Here is an 8,065-nt window from a genome sequence, read left to right on the forward strand (position 1 = left end):
AAAATAGGTTCACTGACAGCTTCTGATCTTTTATATGTGAAGAATGTTGAACTTTTATTATATAAAATTATCTTGATGCCCTGCTTTTGTTAAGTCTGGCCTCTCCTCAACACCTTCCCATCTATTTTTTCTCATGCTCCTTTCCAGCTGTCTCTGAAGTCAGCAGCAAAGAATGCAACAAAATTCCCTCAAGCCTTTTCTCCAAGAGTTATACAGGGCACGTGCTTTCTCTGTCTAGTTCTTAGCTCTCAAACTGCTTCAAAGCATTCAGAGCATCTTGCAGGAACTCCTAGTTAGTCACTTATATCTTTCATCACACCTGCAAGCCCTTTGGTTTGACCATAAAGGTTACCCTCCCTTCAGAAGTTACCTAGATGGAAAGCAGCCTCTGTCCTTAGAGTCTGAGAGCTGACGAGGTATGTCAAGAGATTTGAAATTTCTTGTCTAAAAGCTTGACCTAACCATTTCAATTTCTTTCATGTGGGAGCTGAGAGCATCAATTTAGAGATCAGAATAGAGCTTTCCATATGTCTGATGGCATATATATTACGCATGTACTTAATATGTTACCTAAGTTACGTATATTAGATACTACATATCTGTATATCTGTGCGTCTATATCTATATCTGTATGTTCATCAGGTCGTCTGATGAAGTTGAGAAACAATTTATCCAGACAATATAAAGTGCAAGAATTTCATATGGGGCACATCTAATAACACTAGTAACTTTTCCCCAAAGGCTGCATGCAGTCAGGCTGCTGGATGGCTTCATTGAACTCAGCCAGGCCCTATGCTCATGATTAAAAGAGTAAGAAAAAATAGCTGGGAGGAATCACCAAAGATTGCCTGTTGAGTTAATAAGGATCCTGATCACACAGCAGGGATGATAGGGGGTAGGGGGGCTGTGCAAGTCTGCACAGCTTCTGCCTTCCAACTGAGTTGTATTCACGGAGTGTGTAATTAATTGTTACTGTTCATTTCTTTGTACAAATCAATGAATTTGCAAGTGTGTGCCACCCAGTGACAATCTAACAATTGACATGAGACAGCAAAGACAAACTTTCCTTCTGAATAGCAAAAGGAACTCCATCTCATTTTTCGTTCTTTCAGGTCTGCCCAGACTTCCTTGCTCCAGTCTTCTTAGGGTGCAGAGGAGTCTTCTTGCCAAGAGGCATTATGTCCCATTCCTGGAAGTGTTCAAGGCCAGGTTGGATGGGGCTTTGAGCAGTCTGACCTAGCAGAGGTGTCCATGTCCAGGTAACTAAATCTGAATCCAATCACAAAGGTGTGTGTTTCCTAGATGTGATGTTGATGAAAAACACTGTGTAAATAAAAACACATATTGTTGATGGTCCTGGTTTGAGACAAGTTAGGAGGATTTACCAATGTTCTCTTTTTGGATTTAGACCTCAGGCTCTTTATCCTTTACAAACTTTTCCTTACGTTACTATCCTATGTTAATGAAGCATAGCCTTGACTTTGGATAGACAGAGAATTTTGGTAGATTAGTTTCTACTTCTATGGGATTTTTTTCTAATGACTTTGAATGAACTTCAAGATTAAATGAGCCAGAATTCCCTTCCCCATCCCTAACATTTTAGTTATTAATCATCCTGTGTACAGTTGTTTTAAACATAGGCTATGATCTAATTTGGAGTTCATGGTATAAATGAGAAGGGGTGTTTTGTGTGTGTGTGTGTGTGTATGCATGCATGCAGACATTTAGGAAGCTGTGAAAACCCCATGACCTTCAGTGCAACTTTCTCAAGCTGAAGCAGCAGTTTTCTGCAAACAACATGCCTAGTTTAAAACAAAATCTCATTTCAGTCTTCTTATCTTAGGTTTAGAATATTCGCTTGTCCTTCTGAATTACTTGCTGATGAGGCCTGAGGTATTTAATTTATCTGAGACTCTGCTCCCCGTCTGTAAAAGGCAGGAACAAAGAGCCTTGCCTTTCTGCATCAGGTGCTTGAGCGTTTTTATACTGAGTCAATCATACAGAATTTGGGAGCTGTAACTGAGACGTGATGGGCAACTGAGTAAGAGGGAGGATTAGTTCATGAGGCTGCTGGAAATGAAGGTCAAGATTTCTTTCCAAAGATGCACAGTTAAACCCAGTAATTTCCATGAAGAGAGAAACTGTTAAGGAAAACACCTTTGACATACACATAGAGAATGCTGCTTCTGCATAGAGTACTGCATGACTCATGAGTCAGTGTTCAAGAAGCTTTCCCCCCCTGCAGAGCAATGACTTTGTTATCAGCTTGCACATCTCCTAAAATATATTATACTGTGTAAAATTAATACATGCTGCCTTTTTTATTACTACTCACTATTGATTCTGGCTTATTTATAGCATATGAAAATAAAATGCTGTGGACTGTGTCCTATATGTAATTACTTCCAAAGCCTTTTATCAGTGCAGAGAACCTAGCTGTTAGAGAAGCTGTGGGTATATTTCCTTCAGGGAAAATATAATCACTTTTTATTCCATTCTAAACCTAATTCTTGCACTATATCCTCACTGTAAATTGAGATGACAGACATGAGCTGAAAGATTGTCAGACCAACTGCCATAATTTGCTGATTTCCAGCAATAAATGTTCACCTGAAACACAGTCAACAGACTTAAACTGAAAGGGCCACAATGAAGAAAAAAAGGGAGGAATTCTGCAGTGATGGTAGTGAGGAACAATAAATCTTGCATGACACAGAAGCAGGAAAATAATGACTTTTTCCGTAGTGTTCACTCTTTGCTTTTTGTATTGATTATTAGGTCTCAACCTCTTATGTAAGTTCCTATAGTTTTAATATCCTTAATGTGCTACCCATACATTCACTAAATTGCTTTTCTGATTCACTTTCTCCTCACACCACCTGTATACCTAAGCAGTAGCTAAACATTTACAGAGCTAACCCTGCTCTCATGTCATGGGATTGCCACTAATCTGCATTTCTTTCCTGTATCACTTTGGGTCCTGATTAAGGTCCATACTCCAGTAAGGTCATAGAGAGATTAGACCCATAGGACGTCAGGTCCACCGTGGACATTGTTTGGATTTAATTTTGGGAATGGGACCACTGTTCTAAAATGGAAGGAAGGTTGGGGGGGGGGGGGGGGGGGAGATACAATTTGCAGAAATCAAAGCCTTTTTTTCTTCCCTTTTTGAGGGACAACATTTGTGTTTCTAATTAAAAGATTTAGAGCAGATTTTGCACTACCAGAGTGCTATTTATTTTAATTTGAACATCTGCTGAAATTTGCTGGGCAATCCTGATAAAGAAAAAACACCCCTGATCCAGAAGTCAAGAATTACTAAAGTTAATTGTGTTTTGATGTCAGTATTGTTCATCATCAGCAGAACAGTGCAATCCTTTTGCTGTGGATTTCTCACCAAAGTGAGAACTACTATCCTAAACCATATCCATGCTGGAAATGTGCATGTTAGTGGTTCATCAGAGCAGATATGATATCTATTTCAAGATTAAAACTACAAATTCCCAACTGAGAATTAACAGTAGTGAAAGATATATGAATCAAGCAGCACTTTCCAATGAATAAGTTCCATAATGTGAATATGAATTATGTTTTCCAGAAAATCTGGAAAAATGATGTGACATCAGTTTATGGTTTTTGTGCTGTCTAGAGAAACACAAGGAAATATTTGGAAGGACTTTTAACAAGTGAAGTTAGAGAAAGATACTCCAGTAAAAGTAGTCACCACTGCTTTCAAAGTTAGATACTACATAAGGAAAGCAAGCCAAAATACTTTTCTGTCCCCCATGACCATTGTCTAGAGGCTCTAATAACTAAATTAGTTTTCTTTCCTTATCTGCAGCAAAAAAACTTATACTCTGTATAATTCCAGATCAGGTTCTTTGAATGACTGCTTGAAGCATCTTTACTACTTTCATTTGTCCTCTAATCTTTGTCTTGGCTGAGTAAATCAGTAAAATTGGTATCTCTTTTTTTTGTTTGTTTCTTTGCTTGCATTTTTCTTGTTTTGTTTTATTGAAATGAATTAAAGAAAAGGGCGCAGTAGAGAACTTCTGCCCTCTCCCCCTCACTACAGTTCTATTGCTTTTGCATGTCTAATTCCACTCACATTTGCTATCACTTGCAATTTTAGGACAATGACATTAATGGCATGTAAGCTAGAAGTTTAGTGAATCCAGGTATACCCTTTTCTGTATTACCAAAGACCTATAGGATTCTGGGTTTTTAATAGACATCTTCTGTATTTTATTTTACAGACAAGAAACCAGTAGAGATGAATGTACATGTCAAAGCCTACTAACTTTTCTCAAAAAGCCTGTCCCACTAAACTCATGCTTTGAATGATAAGACCCCCCAACTCATTTCATTTGTCAACAAATAGTAATCTGTTTCTTCAAAGATAAAGCCTAGATTTATTTTTTTTTAAATACTGCTAAGCAGCTTATAAAGCACTTTGAATGTCCCAAATACTGCAAGAAGTTTGTATTTTATATTGCTGGCTTTTTGAGAATTTCCTTTAAAAAGTCCCTGTGGGCAATATTCTGCTATGTTTCCTGCTCTAGATTTCTCTGACTTTTTCTTACTAGTGCTGTTAGGAAATGGATTCTTATTTATTAGGAAACTCATACCAAGAGGAAAAAGAGCCTAGTTAATGCCACAAAATAGATCATCATGTGATGCTACTGTTCCCTTCCTTTTCTATAAGGCTCTTGAAAATGCAAATAAATCCATCTTAATTCTACCTTTAACAATTGTCAAGTTGTTTCTTCGATGGCTGAAGAATCTCTAGAGTAGTCATTGTTCCATTCTTACAGAGAAAGAACAGCTGCAAATCTAAATCCCTGAGGAGGTGTATGATTGGAGTGAAGAAAAAAGAACCATTTGTTTTCATCGCACAGAAAAAATACATCAGATGGGTGCAGGACTCTTTAAAAAGAAAATCCAGAAGAAATGAAGTTTTGCATTTAACAAAGTTTATGCATCTTTCACCAGCATGAATATAATTTTTTTTCTATTGCATATCTCAGTGTGGTTCTAGTTCATGTTAACGAATCAGAATAATTGCCACAATTGTATTATCTAATATGAGGGCTGCTTCCCGATTTCCTTATCTAACACCTTTGGGATACCATTATCCTACTCCTCTTCAAAAGGACAGTAAATCAGACCTGGTAAGCAGCAATCCTTTGGGAAACAAAGGATTGTGCATTCAGATAAAGAAGAGCTAACTAAGATTAAAACAGTAAGAGGCCAAACTGATTTCATACATTGCATATGTATGTATACATATTTAAAAAACAAAACTAAAAAAAAGCCAACTCATAAAATATCTTCTCACATTACCTCTTCTGAGTAAAGGGACATCTACATTTAGAAAGGGGTTATGTTTCAAAAGATCGACGCTCTATTGTCAGAACACCCAGCTTTCTCTTCCATATATGAAGATATATCAATCTCCCAAGTATGTAGTTATATATATCTCCTGTTTGCTGGCATAGATATGAAATTAGGGCATTGAAATCAACGTAGTATTTTATGCATTTCATCCTGTGTGTGTAAATCAACTCCATTTCAACACTTATTCACAATTTACCATCATCACAATTTACAGTCAAAATATGCCTGTATAGGGTTTAATTAGTACTCAACAGCTGTAACCTAGAGTGAAGTCAGATCCTGGCCTAAATCACCATTTTTTTTCTCAGAATATAAACCGTGTTAAATAGGTGTCTTCCCAATTGGCATGTTTCAAATCTAAATTCCATTACATATAGAGAAAAAGTTGAAGTATTTATACTGAAATATGGATTAAAAAGAGAAAAAAAGATCATTGTTCAACTCAAAGGGACTCTAAAGTAATATGGGAAAAGGTTTGTGATAGATGTCTAGAAATGACCTTGACATATATATAAAATCGCTGTTTGGGGAGACAGAGAAAGAGGAATGCAGTTGCTGATAACAGATCATAAAATAGCAGGAGAAATTATGACTTAAAGATGTCTTCAAAGGATGTAAGGAACAAAGAAGAACGTGTATTCTTAAGATATGATCAATGTTACCATTTCCTTTAGGAAGAGGAGATTTGACAGAATAATTGGCAAGCTGCAATATCAATGCAAACATAATGACTGATTAATAAGGGTTAGATACAAAAATGAAGCAATTGCACCTTGTACATCAACGATTCTTACTTGAGACATGATAAAAGTCTTTAGGAGACTAAAACAATGGGTCTTGCAGCAGTGGGATACTATGGATTGGTAAACCAAAATAGTATTATAGATGACGCCTTTTGTGGTTAGCAGGTTATTTATAGCAAAAGATCATATGGTAACAAGAGATTTCAAATACACACATATAGCCTAGGAAAGAAAAATGGCAGGATAGAGGATGGGAGTAGGGTATTTACCTAAATTTAATATAAGAATTTCCTTGGGGCTATTCAGAACACCTCAGTTTGGGATATTATTGCTTTGTCTAGCAATCCACATACAAGAGATTCAACAAGTTCTTCTAAATTATTAGAACAAGCTGTTCTAATAATTTTTTGACTGTAAAGGAAGAGATACGTGAAGGTAGGATTAAGCCTGTGAAAAAGATAAAGTGATTGTATTTTCCAGCCACAAGGAAAGGATGCAAAGCAAAACGCAAACTTTAAGAAACTCTACATGGGTCTGCATAACTTCAGGGTGAAAGCTAAATGAAAGGTAAAATATAAGCAATAGATTTTTATGTTTGGTGTTTTTCTACTTTCTCTTCAGAAGTTGACTCATGGTGTTGAATTTTACAATAAATAACCTGAGGCTGAAACAGCCTCAAATTTTTAGCTGTTATCTGATAACTCATGCAAGGCAGATAAGGCATTGGAAGCCTAGAAAGGACACATTTTTAAGCAAGAAAAAGGAAGCTCGATGACACAGCCAGCAGCTTACTCTCAAGTTCATAAAGTACTTGAATAAAGAATCAAAAAATAGTATTTATGAACATTGGAATTTTTGTCAGGAGGTGAATGACAGCAACTAAGCACATCATGAATACATTAAATCGCACATACGCGCAATGTCTAAAAAGACAGTAGGATTTAAGAATAAGAGGAAAGTACCAGAATTTACACAGCTAGACTTTGGTGTTAGGGAGAAGCGTCTGACTGTATTGTCTTGTCTAGTATGTTGCACCTGAGTGAGTGACCAGAGAAAATCCTTATTTCAGTTTGTACACAGTACTGCATCATGACAACAATCAGATGAGGCTTCAAAACTTTCCTGGCATACTGGGGGAATGGTCTGAAATAACAGAATGCAGTTTAACAAAGCCAAGTGCAAATTGCCACAATAATATACCCAGTCTAAACGAACAATCCTAAACTCTTGGTGAGGTCAGTGGCGGAATCCTCACCATAAAACAATGCATAAAACAGCATGACATGCAGCCACCCAGTGCAATGAAGAGATGTCACCCTGAGGTGCATCTTCTGGAAGATGGGCTCCTTCCAATTAGTTCGTGTAATGGCTATTTAGTATACCTGTGTCCATAAAACTCTACGCTCAGATTCCTCTCCTGGCTTTTAGAGAAATGCTTTTTAAAAACTGGATAGTTGCAAGTAACAGAAATATAGAGTGTGCTTAATTCTAGTCTACCATATTATTTTTTCTGTTGGTTGAAATATTTCTCTAAACAAAACCACTGAGGACAACACTGCTCCCTCTTTCTCTCTACTTCCCTATTAGTACTGTCCTTAGAAGGAGTGCAAACATTTAAATTCCATTTCATTGGTCTTTTTCCTGCCACTGTTCTGTATTTTTCATAGTGCAGAATTTCCCATAGTGCTTGCATATCCCAGGCACAGGCATATATAGGTGATATTTTTCTATGCCAGTGTTCTGGCTGTGTGAAATAGCAGGTGCCAGGAGCAGGCATTCTTTATACATGGGACAGCCTTGCATGAATTGCATGCTGAATATTAGCAGTAGCAGACATAAATTGCTGTGTTAGTTACATGGAAAATGTGCATTTTTATTTTTGATACTGCTCCTGTTCTTAGATTAGGCCAAGACATGATGACACA

The 8,065-nt window shown here is 36.9% G+C and overlaps 1 long non-coding RNA gene across 1 annotated transcript; it reads left to right on the top strand.

Moving 5' to 3' along the window:
• The first annotated feature begins 378 nt into the window (after positions 1-378).
• Positions 379-4,984, top strand: LOC120754756 (uncharacterized). Its single transcript, XR_005701544.2, has 3 exons — positions 379-416; positions 1,113-1,259; positions 4,815-4,984. It is a non-coding gene; the product is annotated as an uncharacterized LOC120754756 (long non-coding RNA).
• Positions 4,985-8,065: the final 3,081 nt, after the last annotated feature.

Source organism: Hirundo rustica, chromosome 6 (genome assembly GCF_015227805.2).
Source record: "Hirundo rustica isolate bHirRus1 chromosome 6, bHirRus1.pri.v3, whole genome shotgun sequence".
Classification (NCBI taxonomy): domain Eukaryota; kingdom Metazoa; phylum Chordata; class Aves; order Passeriformes; family Hirundinidae; genus Hirundo; species Hirundo rustica.